Genomic DNA, 19,738 nt, shown 5'->3' on the forward strand with positions numbered 1-19,738 from the left:
TGTCAACCAAATGATTTCGACATATACAGACAATCGTGTTATCGAACGATGATAGTGATGGGATTTTGAATGGTACAGAAAATTCCAATCATACGTCAGACGTGTGTGTGTGTGTGTGTGCGTGTGTGTGTGTGTGTAGATGAACGTAATTTAAATTCACGCAATCGGTACCCTACTTTCCATTTATTTGACAGACAGACAGACATGTGTTAAGCCTCTCGATAGCTAAGATTATCTAAATTGCAATACTATCCCATCAGTATTATGCTAGTCATAATCTGGCTAATGCAGCACTGTATCTAAACGTTCGAATGTAATTGAAAAACAGCAGTAGTGCTTCTTTACCTATCACAGCGTTTTTATCTACTGAATGAAGGTTCCTGCATTACATGACCGAAGATAAGGCGGCTTCTAAACATATCTTTTTAAGTCGTTCATAGTGTTGTTTAAGATTTGACAAAATGCTAGATGTACTGGCAATCCAAGCCAGAGAATAAAGACCGGCACAGTTTGTTTCGATGGGTATTGATGAATCAGCTGAATTGAGGCGGCCAGAGTTGCATTTTTAGCACAGACTAAATGTACTATAAAGCCATAATAATACATCACATTTTAGTAAAGAATTAAAATTTAATTGGAATAGATTGTAAATGTGTTGTTCCGAAATTTTAAATAACGAATACTTAAGGAAGACAAAAATCCGAGATAGGTGTTGTTTGTTTTTTTTAAACATTAAATTTTTCAATATTGAAAATCCTTTGTACTAGAAATCATTGCGCTTGACGTGCTTTGGTTTATGGACTGATATGCTCAAAATCAACTTGTTATTGATCTATACAAGATTTCAGGAAACGCGTACCGTGTATAATCTCTTCAAAGCTGAGTCATCCAACAAACTGCACAGATCCATATCTGTTGTTACATAATGCGCCAGAAGATCGGGGTATATGCAGTTTGCAGGGAATAATCAGTACAATAGACACCATAGACTTGATCTGCCTGTGCACTGTGAGATGCCAGATCAGGGGCTGTGTTACTTGCAGCTGGAATCATTTTATAAGCGAGTATGGACGGTACGAAGAAACCTATATCGTAGAGAATACAAAAGTCCACATGGTCTGCATTTCTATGTTATTATTACAGTATTTTTGTCCTTCATATTAGTAACGCATAGTTTAAATACTTACATTCATTGTACCTTTTCTTGTATGTTTCATCCAGTCTTCTAACCTGTCCTTGTTTATTTGTTTGCTTATTTATTTATTTATGTATAGCGTTTGTAATTGAGAATGTCGGATGAAACTTCGGGAAATCGTAAATATTATTTTACTACTTGAGTAAATCATATACTGAACACAAAACAGTAATCGTATTGTGCTGTGCATTTGCTCGTTCGCTTAAATTCCTACTTACTTATCCACTCGACAAAGAATTTACAACTCTTAATGAAATAAGACTCCGGGCATGTTGGGAGTCTTTTATGTTCCACACGAGGCTCCTCTCTCCATAGAAAAGAGATGCTATCTCGGAACACTCACTCACTGTGCCTGAATCACGAATCCAATAATCTTATTTTGGAATTGTGGATACCGCTTTTGGCAAGATTGCACGTTTTCTACTTTACTGTATTCACCTCAAAAGTAAGACACAATAAAAACTATTGGAACACTGACCACGTTATCGCAGATAATGGGTCAGCAAGTTAAGGTTAAAGTTAAAGTCTATTGCAGAAACTCAGACTCCCAAAGTCACGCGTCAAATGCAGCTGAAACCATTTGATTTTCTCCTTGCTGTATGGTCACTGATTTCAACGAATGAGAGAGAGGTACACGGAATGTTTACGAACTAGAAAGTGCTACTTACTATCTATTTCCAGGAAGTACGAAAAATAAATTAGCTGAAGATTAATCTAAGATATCATTTTTATCAGTTATGGGTCACCAATGAATTCCTAAATAGCACAAGGATTTGTTTGATATATATATATATATATATATATATATATATATATATATATATATATATATATATATATATATATATATATATATATATATATAAACCGAGGGGTGGGGTGTTTCAAGGTTTATTTTGAAAGACTGATTCAATCTATTGTATGTTTTTGTGTTTTATCTACACATAAAACAGCGAAAACCATTCAATCATTTGACCACGTGGTACACTGAGCCGTCGTTAATACCATTTTTCATATGATTATTCTAACTTCAAACAACATTTACATAAGTTTACACATTCTTGAAAGATGTCATAGAGGGTTATTTGAGCGAGGATGGAAAATGCAATCAAATAATCCACTGGTAGGAAGAATAGTTATTGAGAAATAGTGTTCAGCCACATGCTTTGAAATGCTAAAACCCCGACTTCTTCGCCTCCCGTGTGCAGAAGTCTGTGGTCTCTAAAGGAAACTCATCTGTCACTTGTGTCTGTTGCTAGATGACACCAGTGTACTTTGAGATTGCTCAAAGGTCCTGTTTTTAATTTAGATGGCTTTTCTTATGAGTTCCGCTTTTAAAATATAGGGCCAGAACACTCACGGAACTTACATCTGCAGGAATAACGCAGTTAGGTTCCAATCATAACTGATGGTTTTTCACAGCCAACAATGTTTGTTTTTCGGATTTTGTTTTGCAACTTAAGGACATTTTTAGGTCTACAGCTGTATATTTAAGAAATAAATTAAAATATAAAAATAATGACTATTGTATAACCAATGCAGTTTAAAATATAAAAATTTTTATGACTATTGTATAACTTGTATAACCAGTTTAGTTTAAAATATAGAAATAGTATGACTATTGTATAACCAGTGTAGTTTAAAATAAAAATAGTAGGACTATTGTATAACCAGTGTAGCTTAAAATATAAAAATAGCATGTCTAGTGTATAACCAATGTATTTTAAAATATAAAAATAGTATGTCTAGTGCATAACCAATGTAGTTTAAAATAAAAAATAGTAGGACTATTGTATAGCCAATGTAGTTTAAAATATAAAAATAGTATGTCTAGTGTATAACCAGTGTAGTTTAAAATATAAAAATAGTATGATTATTGTATAACCAATGCAGTTTAAAATATAAAAAGGTAGACAATCCAGTATATATGACTGAATCCATACCCCACATTACGATATCTATTGCAGGTATTGTGCCGAAATGGCGTAAGTGGAAAATTTATGTATGATTATCTGCTTGCTTGTAACAGCCATTCACAGGTATACATGACTGCAAATTTCTCATGACTTTTACCCACTTCCTCGAATCTAAGATCAATCGAAAGTCCTTCAAAGACTTAAGTGTTTAAACATTCAATGGAACTGATCTGTAAATAAACCAGGACCTCTAGTAATAACTATTACTACAGTAGGCCGTAGGCAATAAAACCTGAGTCAGTAACTGAACATTCCTGATTTTTATCTTCTCAATCTATTATTGCCTGTAAGAGAGGGCTTTAGAGGGTGATATTATGAAACAAAAATTATATTGGCAATATTGAATTTATACACATTTATAACTACTACATAATGATCCGGGCCCAGTTTCCTTAAGTGAAACGATTTGGGTCGTTCATACCCTTATAAGAGTCCTTTATTTCAAACTGTCTTTCTTCTGAATTTATTATTGAAATAAAATCCAGAAGAAGAAAAAAACCAACAAAACAAACAAGCAATGGAAACAAATGTTATAGTTCTCCATATATTAAGTTTGTCGTAAAAAATGAATTGTAAACAAGTGTTACATATTGATGAAAATAAAGTCTTTATATATTGTATATTGTAATACAGTTCATGATTTGAATCGCTTTATCGTTGCATGTGTCACTGACGGTTCCCAATAAGAAGAAATCATATTTGAACAACATATTAATTTTCAGAAACTGAATTTCTTTGGTCCCTAGAACAAAACTTTGAACCTCAAATATATGTGGTACAATTGAGTAGTCTGGTATAACTTAGCTTGGGGACATGGACGTTGACTATGGTTTGGTGAAACGCCTCGGGATTTAATACGATAAAGTAGATCAGCTTCTACTTGGATAAGAGCATGAACTCTTTCGATCTGAGATCCGATTTACAACTGAATCATGATTATACATCTGTGGCAGTATTTCAACTGGTCGTTCCCTCTGCCCGTAACGTGTGTCATCTCAAATAGCTTGGTAACTGTATTAGGACAAAGCGCGTAATCGCCTTTAATGATACATATGCACTGTGGAGTTGAGTACAGACAAAGATAGCGAGGTCGGGTTGGCTGGAAACTCCAGAGTGATACTCTAGACGTTTAAATTGGGCGAAATGAACAGCCATAAAACTTTCAAATAAAGATCCCACAGGGCTCTTGAGGGATTGTGCTGAGCGGATATTATGGATAATAAATGCATCAACCTGTTGTCGCGGACTTTTTACTAAAACCAAAAGGTTAATTCAAGAAGTGTGTTCTCCAGTGATAAAATATCGAGCAATTCAAAGTCAATATAAGCTCTTCGCATATATCAAGCGACTACGTTTCCAATAAAAGAAATTGCTCTGTCTCCTTTGCTTCTAAATGTTCTGCTGAATTCTTATGTCATATTCCAACCCAGACTAGACACACGTACAGTCCACCTTGCCAGAGAGACTACTTATATAAAGCAAAGCAATCAAAAGCTTGTATCTGGAGTAAATACACACTGAAATTCCATTAATCTAAAATGGTGTACAAACGTAGCAATCTGTTCGACATGGAAACGGAATGTCTGATAGAAAGAAGAAAAAAGGGTTGTAATTCGGATTACCAGAATAATCATGAACATCTCCTGTCTGTATTCTTTTGTTTTTGTTATTGTTCTTGTTTTTGCAGGGTTGGGGTTGGGGTTGTTGTTGTTGTTGTTGTTGTAGGTTTCTTTCCTAAATAACACTAGTAATATTGAAAATAAAACATACACAATAATATAAATTCATCAAATTAATTGTCGTAATCAGGCTTGTTTGGAAGTACTTTTTACTCATATTTGTGTATTACAAATAGTTGCCTAGGTTAAGCTATCTTTATACATTTTACAATCAAATGGACATATATATATATATATATATATATATATATATATATATATATATATATATATATGTGTGTGTGTGTGTGTGTGTGTGTGTGTGTGTGTGTGTGTGTGTTGTTAAATTATTAACCCAGGCCCACGAGAAAGGGTTACATAGGCCTAGTGACAGTTTCATAAACTAACTAGAGTAGGTAAGATTTAAGCACAATAAAATCATTGATACTTGGAATCTGTGAGTATCTGAGGGAATAAACGCATGAGTCATCCCTGCGTAAAAGGTGGAATCGAAATATGGTATATTCTTTTCCTACAGAATGTTTTTGTTACGGAGATATCTAGATAAAATGCGTGATGTTTAAACGACCAAACTTAATTAACAAATTTTTAGCATGCTTTCCCAGACTGGTTATGGGCTGAAGAAAAGATCCAATATACAAAATACGTGTAACCGCTTATCATTTAATACAGAATATTGAGTAACAATTTCAACCACTTTTAATGGTGGATGTCATTGAACATTGTAGAAGGAATACTAAAACTGGAAGAAGGACACCAGTCAGTCCAAAAAGTCGGAGTATATAAGCTGCCAGCAGTTAAAATTCATGACATTCGCAGTTTCGTTCTTCTCTTATCTGAGTAATTCTTGCATTGTTTAACCTTTTCTGCCTGACCACATCGTTACCTTCCGGTTCTCAAAAGCTACCCGTTGTTCCTTACTTAACCCCCGTGCTGCTTATCTGAAGAGACCTTCACATTCCTCGCCAATTATCTTGAAGATAAAATCAAGACCTGTTTGTGCAGAAGAAATTGATTTAGACATGAAGCTCTACGACTAGAATGGTAAGACCTAAACTAGTATCGGTTTACAGGGTACATAGAAAATTTCACTAACGGGTATCCGTCAACCCAGCTATCCGGAAACAACAATAAACTCATTATTATTGCAAATGCCTGTACGCGTCTTTTTCCTTCTCGTCAGATGGTACCCAGTCAACAAGCAGAAAGGCTCAAACCGCCAATTTTCCGCTGACTGAAACTAAAAGTGTGCAGCACATGTGACGGAGTAAGCCATACCCCACAGTTTCAGATAGTATTGGGATGCCTTTGCACCCATGTCACGAACTATTCCAGTTATTTGACAAATGTTAGGAAGACAAAAGACTGGTTCGTTTGGTTGAGAAAGAAAAATAACCATCATTATAATCAGCACAGAGAAATACAATGCAGAACCCAGGCAAGACGAGATCCTCTGGATAAGACCCACGATAGTATTCATATCCATTAACTTGCTTGTCTCAAATGGAATCGTCCAGACAGCACTTGAACTAATATAATACACATTTTATTTACTTGAATATAATACACATTTTATTAAAATAAAAACGAAGGAACCTAACATTAACTCAAGGATCGTGTGGCACCTGGATGCTACAAATAACTTGTAAAAGCTTCTGCATGGAATCAGCTTCATTGAGCAAACGTTCTACATAGACGCTGGTGGGGGTTGGGGCAGCGTAGCTAAAGATTACCCACTTGTTGATAGTTTAATTTTGGGGGATGGGGCAGCATCGCTACAGATTACGAACTTGTTGACAGTTTAATTGTACACTAGAGTGGTTATTACAATCTGTCCCAGAAACTACTTCAGAATGAAATATTGGTTCAGAATATTAACTGGGTTGATATAATGATGGTGACATACATGCATGCATGCATGCATGCACACACGCAAGCACGCGCATACACACATGCATATATATATATATATATATATATATATATATATATATATATATATATATATATATATATATATATATATATATATATATATACTAACATACATATTGCATCTGTAAATTTTGAACACACTTTTCAGTTTTATATAGTCGGATGCCAGCAGGGGACATATGGCTCTTTTCTTTACATATAAAAAGTATGTAAGACAAAATATCTATCTAACGATACCGTAGAAATTTATGCAATTGGGACCAAACCCTTTCATATTTTTGCTTCTTTTTTTTGGGGGGGGGGGGATTTTCTTCTTTTTAACGGCCTTAATACAGAAGCCTAGTAAATATTGTAATTATGACCAAGTCATTTGGACAGGGTAACTCAGCATACAGACAGGGTAACTCAGCAAACAGACAGGTCTAGTGTGTGTGTGTGTGTGTGTGTGTGTGTGTGTGTGTGTGTGTGTTCGTAAAGGGTATAAATAATTTTTGATTTTTTTTATATATGTTAAATTAACACTCTGAACTGATGTGAGAAAAACAGGCACACTTTCAGATATAGGGCTCTTATGATTTTCAGAACTGAAGAGTTGTTATTAATTTAATATTACAAATAGAGCACCGTTAAATTCATTTAACAAATATAACTTCAACATTGATCTACAATAATTTATAAATCACCTAAACGTATGCATAATAATTCATAAATTGTTTATACTTTTAGGATGAGAGAGAGAGAGAGAGAAGGAGGGACAAAATCTTATGGCAGTAAATATATGTTCACTTTCAGTACACCACGTGGAGCGGTAGAACTTTGCGTTCAGATTGTTTCAATCAACCAAAAGAGACGTGACACAAAAATGTATCGTTGTGTAAAACAACTAGAGATTAAACGATGGACAGAGGTTGAATAGGGGTTAATTACAAAAGTTAGGTAGGGGTTAATTACAAAGGTTGGGTAGGGGTTAATTACCGATGCTTCTTTCTACTGTCGTGTTCTTTCATATCCCATAATGATCATATAAACCGTGCAGGCCCACAACTAGTCCTCTGGCTTGTACAGCAACTGAACCAGAACGTTTTTCTTTGATGAGAAACAATGAAAGGATTTCTCATTTCGTCCTCTTTCCCTTTACCTCCCCATTATTATTATTATTATTATTATTATTATTATTATTATTGGCATTGCTATTGCTATTTATAGACACGGAGAGGGACAGAGGGTGAAATGACCACGTCATAATTGGTACTCAACCTTGAAACAATTTCCCTTTTAAATCAGAATTGTTGATACTCACTCGAACCTTAAATTCATTTCAATCGCAAATTGTTCATCTTTTTTAAAAAGCGAAACAAACTTGTACGCAATGCTTCTCTCGCCGAACTGAATTTTCCATAATCCATTAACTCTATTTATAACATCACGCGCTAATGGATTATGAACTGACATATCAATATTTCGCAAACCGCCTTGAATGATAATACATATGTATATCTTACATGCACAATATTCATCTGCGACTATTGATAGTCACCAGAAACGCATTTCGTCAACTTTGATGTTTGGTGGTACTGGTAAGTACTGTGCTAACTCTCGTTCTGTATTTTACAAACTGTCTTTTAAAACTGAACGTAGTTATTCACATCCTTATTTAAATGGAAGAAGAAAAAACAATGCTTATATACTTACAACGCTAACGTACGTCTAGCCCGTCCAGAGCCGGAGCACGAATATCACACATTGTTTAATTTTCAACACCCGTTCGGCGATCCTGATCGGTAAACTCCAAAAGTAATGTTGAATAAAGAGATCCACATACACACATTCAGAGAATAACTTATTTGAGATGTTCAAGGTACAGGTATAAATGAACATCGCATTTTTACTTTTGTCTGTAGCACATTACGTATATATTTTACTTCATGGTGAAACTATCTCACCATCTTAAATCCAGTGAAATTTTCATCCACATATCTGCTATCGTCGTTTCACCTCACATATTAAACTATCCGACTTGTTGAGTGTACTAAAATGTGGACTATTTGTTCACCGATGAGTGCAGTGGTAAACCTGCGAGACTCACCAACTAATGAGCCAAGACAGCTTTTCGAATACACATACGCGTAAACTAACCATAATCTGTATATTGCTTTGTTCTATAAGCTTTTATCGATTTCCTTTCAAATTCCAATTTAGATCGCTCAAATCTCCATTTATATGAGAATTGACACACCGAAAACGTTCCTACCTCTACCTGTAGCTTCTATACCATAGCACACAATGCTACTAAAATAAACGTAGTTCTCGCTTCGAGTCGAAGCACACACCTGATTGGCTGAGGGCGGATCCATATTTTTTATTCGACTGTCATCGGCCGCTCGTCTTTTTTCGCGCATGCGTATAGAATGTGTATAGTTCTGCTTGCAAACGGCTGAGTTTTTTGTTGTTGGTAGTATTCACGAACACTCCAATTCTAAAATGACTCTTTTGAAACGCAACGGACAATAAGCGGTGGACAATTATCACGATAAACTTCAATCGATGAAATTTCAAATACTCGCTTCATCATTCAAAAGGCACACCTGGCGTTTGAAAGAACATTTGGTAGGAGAGAAGAGAAAAACATCCACATATAAAGGGTATTTACATATTAGAAATATGTATTTTATTCAGTTTAATTCAAATGAACTTTCATTCATGTCAATTTGAAATGTTCAACACGAATATCACAGTGAGCATGTTATTGTTCCATACCATTTTAGCTACTTACGGGCTTGTTTGCTGGGTCAACGGAGATTGAATACAAGGGGCAATTGCCTCTTCAATCAGTAAAGTTTCTTTTTAGCTTATAAAACGAAAAGGCTGGAAAAGGAGAAATCAATGGGGTATACCCCATAGTGCTGTCAGACATGCAGAAAAGGAGTGCTAACGTTCGGCTCAAACACCAATCGATCAGCCCAGTGAAAGGATATGTCCCAAGCGTAAGACATCTGTCAGAGTTATAAATCACCTGCCAATTTTTGTTGTAGTAATAATAATAATAATAATAATAATAATAATAATAATAATAATTATTATTATTATTATTATTATTATTATTATTATTATTACCACAACTACCACCGACACTACAGAATATAATTTTATATAAGTTTACATGTGCTTTTTGAACCTTTGTCTATTTGTTACTCTTTGTATGGCGAGGTGGATCGCTCTGATTAATAAAATGGTCTTTTTAAGATAAAATAGATACAGTTATTGGGTTCTATGTAAGATATGTTGATGGCGTTCCCGTTTAGAGCCCTCTTGGCACATTTAGTATTCATCATTACCTATTTTAAAACTTCTTTGTCAAGTAAAAGGTTAGGAGTAGGGTATTCCTCTCAGCAGTGTAGCAAGAAATTCCTTACCCACCCACCGGCTAAACTTAATTATGGGGCCCTTCCCCCCAAAAAACGTTGTTTGATGGAAATCCCCCTCCCCCATCAGTTGCATGAATTGCTTGGGTGGTTGCTACGGCACTGCTTGTTCTATATCATATTATTATTATTATTATTATTATTATTACCGCTCCGGTGGCCTAGTGGTTAGTGCGTCCGCCTCGGATGCGGGAGGTCGTGGGTTCGATCCTCGACCGAGTCATACCAAAGACTTACAAAAATGGTACTAACAGCTGCCTTGCTTGGCGCTCAGCATTAAGAAGTTAATGTAAGGACTGGTCGGTCTGGTGTCAGAATAATGTGACTGGGTGGGACATCACTATAAACTGCCACATTGCAGACATTAGTAATATGACAAAATTGTTAAAGCTACGTTAAAAATCAAAATCACATCACAACACAGATATTATTGTTATTATTATTATTATTAACTATTTGTGACACAGAATATGTACATGTTCCCGTACCGAGGCGTGGTTTGGTCTGGTATGTACATCATCATCATGATCAAATATTTCCCTGGCATTTTAATCCAGGTATAATCAGCCATGTATAAACAAACACAATGACATGTAACTTTCGGATGAAATCACTATGGCACGTCACAGTATCTGGCCTCGTTAACTCTGAAAATCTTCGTATGCCGATGGTTTGCAGGATAAACCCTAAACGTTCTTGCCCTAAAGACCTTCATATAAAATGTCCCCATAACACGATGCTTTTATATCTTGCTCAATAGACGGTAGCCCAGAGGAAAACACGTGTACAATGCTACGTTATGAGGAATCGATATAAGAAAATGCCATTCAGTTGACATAAAACTCCCAACTTTTGTAATCAGCGATTCCCGGGGGATACTTGAACTGTGATCTCTGCTTTTACTGTTATCTATTTTAAAATTCTATTACTGATAGGGCTAATCAAATTCAGCTTGGGGCAAGAAGATCCCCTGCGCAGACAATATTTCCGGATAGAATGTTAAATACGATGTCTGATACCCAAAACATAGCTTTAGGGCCGCGCTTTATTGAAAAAAAACAACTTTTTTTCATTGGCTACTGTCATCAGCTAGGTAGATTATTACTGATAAATAACAAGTAAACGACAAGAACCAATCGAGTTTCAAGGGAAAAATAAAACATTTTTCCAAAAATGCCTCCAAATCACGAGCACACAAACTGTAGAAACTATAGATAGGAAAAGTTTTAACTCGGTATGCTTCATGAAACAAAATGCAGTTATCAGCTGAGAGATAAAAGTGCAGGTTTATAGAAAAATTATCACTTACTTTTCTTCTCAGTATTTTCCAAATTTATTGAATATCAAACCATATGGAGTTTGTGACCTGTGTTTGTTGTAGTTAATTTATGTTTCACCTTCTGTTATTTGATTTATTTATTTTTTACATTAGATCGTAGTACGAATCTTCTCCATTCCCACCTCTTTGTTATAGCTATTAAATTACAGCCAGATTCTCCACTGCAATCAGTCATGAGGGAGTGGTTTTACCTAAAAGATGCGATGAGGCTCTTAAAAACAACGTACCGAAATCTACGTATCCCATTCTTTTATTGATGTGTTCATTTTTTTGTAAGGGGGGGGGGGTATTGATTTACTGTACTTCGTCCGCACTCCTATAATACCAATTTAACAAGATAGCACAAAATCTACCAAACTAAGGGCAATGACAGTCACACACTCTTTATAATGATTGTTAAGTACATGACTATGAGCGTTAAGTACATGACTGTGAGCCTTGTGTGTGTGTGTGATTTGGATTTTTAACGTATCTTTAACAATTGTATCAGTCATATCGCTAAGATGTCTGCAGTGTGGCAGTTTAGTGATGTCTGGCAGTGGAGCATCATGCCGCAGACATGCAGAGACCGTCACATTATCATGACACCAGGCCGACCTGTCCTAACACTAACCTCCTAATGCTGAGCGCCTAGCGAGGCAGCTGTTACTACCATTTTTATAAGCCTTTGGTATGACTCGGCCGGGGATCGAACCCTCGATCTCCCGCATCCAAGGCTGAACTGTGACCATTAAAGTAAATGACTGATTTCATTAAGTATTAGACTGCGATCGTTATGTACATGACTATGATAGTTAAGTATATGACTATGATCGTTAAGTACATGACTGCGGTCATTAAGTACGTGACTCATCGTTAGGATCATGACTGTGTTCCTTAAGTGCATGACCGTGATTGTTAAGTACATGACTGCGATCTTTACATGACTATGATCGTTAAGTGCATGTCTATGATCCTTAAGTACATGATTGTGATCGTTAAGTACATGACTATGATCGTTAAGTACATGACTGTGATCGTTAAGTACATGACTGTGATCCTTAAGTGCATGACTGTGATCGTTAAGTACATGACTGTGATCGTTAAGTACATGACTGCAATCATTAAATACATGACTATGATCATTAAGTACATGATTGTGATTGTCATGTACATGACTGTGATCGTTAAGTGCATAACTGTGATCGTTAAGTACATGACTGTGATCCTTAAGTGCATGTCTATGATCGTTATGTACATGACTATGATAGTTAAGTACATGATTGTGATCATTAAGTACATGCCTGTGATCGTTAAGTACATGACTGTGATCATTAAGTACATGACTGTGATCCTTAAGTGCATGACTGTGATCGTTAAATACATGACTATGATAGTTAAGTACAGAACTGTGATCGTTAAATACATGACTATGATAGTTAAGTACATGACTGTGACCGTTAAGTGCATGCCTGCGATCCTTAAGTACATGACTGTGATCGTTAAATACATGACTATGATAGTTAAGTACAGAACTGTGATCGTTAAGTACAGGACTGTGATCAATAGGTACATGACATTGTTAGATGCTTAGTCAATTACAGTAATTTTTGCAATTTTTTTCACATGTTTTCAACTTAAAGCAAACACTTAAGATAGTGAACTAACATTTGGTATGCATGTTTGCATGCGTAGGTAAGGTAACCTGATTAGTTTTGAATGACATTTTAATATTTTTGTTTGCCCAAACATTTTTTTTTTTCAAAATTGTCTAATCTGTGGAACTTGTTTGTGCATCATAAAAATCTAGTTTATTTTTTAAAACTGATGTATAGTTGTTTAAATTAAAAAATTTGGCAGCTAACAACCATTCTTTGGAACATATAGAACTCTATATACCAAACTCCTTATTTGGAGTACAAACTCTGTTTAATTTTGTATTCGGTATTGTATATTTATTTAGCAATCATGAATGTAAAACGTCTTTTTAGAATTTAAATGCTTTCATTCAAATTATTTTTAAAAATAATGAGTTTCATAAACAGTCTACATTTATGATTCTCGACAGGCAAGAGTTCGAGTGTGCACTTATATTAGAGAGTTTTGTTAATAGTATGGTCTAGGGTACGTTTGGTACACTATATACATTTTAAGTTTTGACGGGAGATTATTAAAAATCATAATGGCATTCTTATATTTTTCATTATTTTACTCCACTTCATTTTACTCCACTTCACTTCATTTTACTCCACTTCACAGCCTTAAATTTATCCTAGAAACTCTTATCTAAATAAGAGATGATAACACAATTACCTCCAAAATTAAAGCTAAAAGTAAAGATTGTTGGTAAGTGACAAAGATGGTTGTCATAAAATAGTATACCGTGGAATAAAGGGTACAAGTGCAAAACTGTCATCAAATGTTATACCGTGGAATAAAGGGTACAAGTGCAAAACTGTCATCAAATGTTATACCGTGGAATAAAGGGTACAAGTGCAAAACTGTCATCAAATGGTATACCGTGGAATAAAGGGTACAAGTGCAAAACTGTCATCAAATGTTATACCATGGAATAGTGGGTACAAGTGCATGAGTGTCATAAAATATTATACCATGGACTATAGAGGTACAAGTGCATTATAATTTGTTCTCATTAATGTTAAACTGATTTAATTATGTTTACCGGAGAGTTTAATTTCGTTATTATATTAAATTAAAATGTTTAGACAATAAATTATTTTAAAAGCGAGGTAGTCAAATTAATTACTTTTCTTAGCAGTAAACATAAATAGTCAACGTTTTGCCTGAACTATAATTATATTTCCTGCCGGCAACATATGACAACCTTTGATGTTTTCGCATTTACAAAAAGCTGAAGTCATCAATATTGAAAAAGCAGTTAGGTTTTGTTCCTGTACCGGGAGAAATCTTAAGTATGCTCCTAAACGTCGATTTGTGTTTCCAGAGGCATTAAAATCGGGAACACAACTGTCTATACGAAAACGATAGTTTTAAAAATCGAAAATATAAAAGAACTTAAGCTGTCTGACAGTTTCTAAATTAATATTTTCTTCCTACATATTATTTCAATTATCGTGGCAATCAGGAAGCCGTAACACCAATGTAATCGTTACATTCATTTGTCCAGAAAGCAACTCCATCAACATGTTCCAAGCAACTACATCAACATGTTCAAAGCAGCTCCATAAACATGTTCCAAGCAGGAATTTGTGGAGAAGGCAGAGTCACCAGTGTGTAGTTTCACTCTCTTATTCTGGAAAGAGCAGTTGAGCTAATATATATTTTTATGAGTAAGGTTGTTTCACAAATATATATCTTGTCAATAATTGTTGAATAAGAGATCCCAATGCACACACCACACACACACCATATATATATATATATATATATATATATATATATATATATATATATATATATATATATATATATATATATATATATACAGATTTTATGTTATCATTATTTATTTAAGAAACAATTTATGCATTAACTACTTTATTTTCAGTAGAATATTTTTTGGGAAGAAAATCTTCCACTAGTGTCTTTTAAGTTTTCAACCAGTCGGGAAAGATTGCAGTTCAACATCTTTTTCATAATTCTACACCTGTTTGTGGGATAAAATTCTTTCAAAATGTCTTGTTGCAAGAGCATCTGAAGGAAGTTAAATCAATATGGTTTTACTTTTACACGTATTTCTTGGTTAAGTAATTAATCTAATGCGTATTTCTTTTTCAGAATTTGTTAAAATAGCAGTTAATTGGATAAGTCCTCTTACAGCAGTTGCAAGAGAATGTTTTGCCAATGTTTTGATAATTTCGACACGATATCTTCCCTATCATTCAATCAAACACCATTATCCGACTCATCTGAGTAGACGATTGGCTCAGTTTTTATCATTTTAGACCTTTGTCTTTGATGGTGAAGAAAATCCTTCAAGCCTGCTATTTTTATTTTAAAACTAAATATTTATAACTAATGACATGTTAAAATATATTTCCAAGAGTTTCCAAGATTCGTTTTGAGAAATTCTATAACGACTAAATCGGACACTTGTAAGGCACGATTAAGGAAAAAAAACTGAGTAAACCAAATGTTTTCACCTACCGGAACCGGGTTTGAAGCCTGTTGTAAATCTGTATGTAGAAATTGTCAATACAGTTATTATGGACGAGAAATGTCTCTCTATGTCATTTCTGAGAAAGAAGTCTGACTATTATGTCTTTTATTTAACAAACGTTTGTGCGGTGAAATAAATCACTGCTAGCGAAACATTCTGAGAAGTAAATTTCGAAATCGAAATTTTTTATTTCATTAGGCTTAGTGACCTAGTTGGGTTTTTTGAACGACAAGTGTCACCTATATTAAGTGATTCTTCCTGACGGAGAGCAACCTTGAAGAAATGCAAATGTTCACACTTCATGCCAATCTGATTAAATTCGAGATCTCCAACATAACGGACACCAATCTGAATGTCATTCGGAACATAACATTTCTAACATTTCTAACGATAACTCTTAGGGTGCTTACTTTAAAGCGCGATTCAGGATATATATATATATATATATATATATATATATATATATATATATATATATATATATATATATATATATATATATATATATATATATCAGAGAGAGAGAGAGATGGTACCTTAAGAATATCGATCTTAAGAATATTGATCTGTCAATATGACAAAACGGTATAGTTTGATGTACAGAATCTCTTTGATTAAATTTACGTGTTACTGAAACTTATTATGAAGAAATAGACCCCAAATCAGTGTGATTGATTTATTCACTCGACAAATTGTTCATGTTACAAGATTCTTTAAGATGGTGGATTAATCCAGGGTACTAATATTTGGATGTGCATGCAATATGAAATTATAGTTATTTTGAGATGATATGGAGACCTATTTTTTATTTGGTGAATTTTCACCTACTATGTGGTCAATATGTGACTTTTTTGGGATGGAAATTTTCGTTTAATGACTAATAAAGAAAAAAGTAAAATAGTACGATGCCAGTTTTACTTCAGGTAATTATAATGTTTTGTTATCCTCTCATGTAGAGATCAATACATGATATATTATTAATTCGACAGCAGCAGTAATAGCGATAATAATAATAATAATAATAATAATAATAATAATAATAATAATAATAATAATAATAATAATAATAATAATTAATAATAATAATATCAACATAAACAATGATGATGATGATGATATAAATTCGGGAATCTGACACAAAACCGTATGTAAATTATACGAAGATTAAACGTTTGAGTTCCCTACAATCTGTTTAAAATCACATCTCCACTGTCGTACGTAAAGATCTGACAGAGATCACTTATGGGCCATGTTCTGTGATCTTGAATTAGCCTATGGAAATGCAGCTTTAAGGAATTTGAAAGTGAATCGAATCGTTTGTCACACATTTATGCTCTTCAGCCATACTAATCAGTCTCCAAACGCGACGTTTGAAGACTTCATCTGATTGGAAGATAAAATTAGTGATTATGGTACTATCATTGGTCACCAGAACATGACCCATAAACGGTCGCTGTCAGATCTGGACGTAGGACAACGGAGATATGGTTTTAATCTGAGTGGAGTTTCTCTTAAATAGATGGATACAAATTCATTACTGCTGTAGAGGACATTATATTTTAGTCTATATATTAATGGTAGATTTTAATAGCTACAGAAGTGTGCACTAATTTCAGTGTCGTGTGTGATACGATATTCAGCAAAACTTACAATATTTGATGATACATTTTACCAGATTTGTTTGTAAACGAAAGTGCATAATTATCAACAGCGACATAGATAGATAATAATGCACTGTTCTCATTAAGCCTGTACAAAGATATGTTAGCGAAACTACTACAGCTAAAATATGCTGCAAATTAGTATGAACAATTTGAAGTGTTAACCAGTGGTACTAGGTGGTCTTTATAACGATAAATTTAACTATGAAGCCACATACCACTCACCCAATCATTCTTATGTATTTTCCAAAAATAATCTACTGTAAAAACACATTGTTGCATCAAAAATGATACTCCTATTTTTTATATGTAGCAACTACTGGGTTTTTATTTGTGTGTTGTGTATATGTCTTTGCAATGAACGCATATTATATTGTTTTACGGTGAGGGTGTCTAATTTGTGTAATGCTTACTTCTTAAGTCCAAGTCTGGTTAATGGTCACTTCGCGAGAGGGGGTGGGTGAGAGGGTAAGGGACAGGGAGCAGATCCAGAAATATATTTTTTTTGTTGTCTGTGAAGTGGGAGTTAAAAACTATCCATGGAAGCTTCTGTTATTTGAGCATTTCCAGAGCATAATCCATGTAACTGTAAAGAAAACTTACTCTAAGAAAGTTGCACTGCTCCGGATCCGTCCTTAGGGAAAGACGCAGTGACGTGTTCTTTGTCCAATATTTTGTCGATTGCCTCTCACTTTTTTCTCTTCAAAAGTCATCTTATATTACGTGTTTAGGCTCGAATAAGCAGTAACACAAGAAAGAGTGAAAACAACAAGCTTTGAAAAATTTAACAAATTAGTTATTTCCGTGGAAAAATACTTTAAAAATGAAAAAATAAGAACTTACGGTTTTAAGAATCAAATCCAAAATAATCCAAGAATAATCCACGAATAAAATAACATCCCGGTGTTGGAAATCCGAATAAAATTTTTAAGAAAAATCTTTGTTCAAGAATTCTGTATGAGTACACATATATTTCCAGGAAATTGTTTTTAATCCTTTTTAATCCAAATTATTCGAATAAACAATAAAATAACTCCAAACTGACACAACAAAAGAACACATTGACATCAAGTATTTTAAGCACAGACTGAGATTAGTTCTCAAAAACAATGGTTATAAAGTACTTTTGAGGCGCAGAATGGGTGCCGGTATGAGGGTCACATGATTATGTTTACGTCACGTACTCAAAACATGGCCCTGACAAAAACCAATCATTTTACTCTAAGAATAAAATAAAAAAGTTGTTTACTTCAATAAAACTATTTACAAACCTAGGGTCACGTATGCAATACAGCCTCGATCTCACCCTTATTATTCCCACAATAAAAATAATTTTAAAAAAAAAGAACTTGTTCACGTGACTGTTACTAATTTTGAATCAAGGTCAGGAACTAGGTCAGCTTTATGTGTTTACAAATGAATCAGTCAAGGTCAACCTATTTTCTGAAGAAAAAAATTCCAAATCACGGAAACAAGATTATATTAAAATAGCATGTACAATAAAAATAAACATTTAAAGCTGACAAACAATAAAATTAAAATAAATATGAATTAAATCAGATATACGTAACAATCACTCATTTAGACTCCTTCCCTCCGTTTCATTCTGGCTACTTGTGAACATTTGCTTTCTTTCTTACTTCGTTGTTTTCATTCTGTATCTCTTTGGACTCATTCCATTATGGAGAATGTATATTTAAGTTTGAACTGTAAGAGGTTATCTTCAATATCTAAACCAAGCATGGAGTGAACATCAATAGTTACTATAAATTGAAGTTGTACTTCGTCTAACCTGCGGAACGAAAATCTCACGTGATTAAAGACGCCACTTGCATGTTAAGTGCCAAAGATACATTTCAGCAACAAGGTGTTGGTCGGTTATAGTGACTGATCGTTGGCTAATATTGCCGTATTCGCCAACTTATACATTCTTCATTTTCGTTTACGACATTCTGACCTAACATTTATCAACTAAACGTTTTGGGCAATAGAAAGCATATCATAACTGAATTCCCGAATGGAGCAAAACGATAAAAAAAACCCACTCCTAACTCATCCAAAGTTTTTAAGGTCGTATTCTATTCATGTCCAGGGTTTGCATTCAGAAACCGCATGTGGCGTTGGGTCTCTCATGAAAGTATTTTGAAACTCTTTTGCTGATGCATGCGGCTTGATGTTTATATTCACACACCTGGTATGTATGTTGCATTACATTTTGATATACAGTGTACTTTGTGTTAATATCAATCCCTCAAATGGCATGTAAAACACTAGAATTCTCCTTTGTTTGAAGCACCAGCCTCTAAAAAGGTCTCACCTCTTTACAAGTGTTAAGCATTTGCAGAATGAAGATGATATTATAACTAATCAAGAGTTGAAGAAACAAAACATGAAATGATAAGACAAATATT

General features: G+C 34.2%; 1 protein-coding gene across 2 annotated transcripts in view; it reads right to left on the bottom strand.

The window, feature by feature from the left end:
* Positions 1–19,738, bottom strand: part of LOC149805748 (bone morphogenetic protein 2-like) — a 116,069-nt gene that overhangs the window by 28,825 nt on the left and 67,506 nt on the right. The window contains exon 1 of one of the 2 annotated variants that reach the window (XM_089950418.1): positions 8,478–9,083. The exons of the other annotated variant lie outside the window; for it this stretch is intronic. The gene's annotated coding sequence lies outside the window, so the exon portion shown is untranslated. Of the gene's footprint in view, positions 1–8,477; positions 9,084–19,738 lie in introns of those variants that run through there. 2 annotated transcript variants of the gene reach the window in all.

Source organism: Sinohyriopsis cumingii, chromosome 2 (genome assembly GCF_028554795.1).
Source record: "Sinohyriopsis cumingii isolate HCF-2022 chromosome 2, ASM2855479v2, whole genome shotgun sequence".
In the NCBI taxonomy this organism is placed as follows: Eukaryota; Metazoa; Mollusca; class Bivalvia; order Unionida; family Unionidae; genus Sinohyriopsis; species Sinohyriopsis cumingii.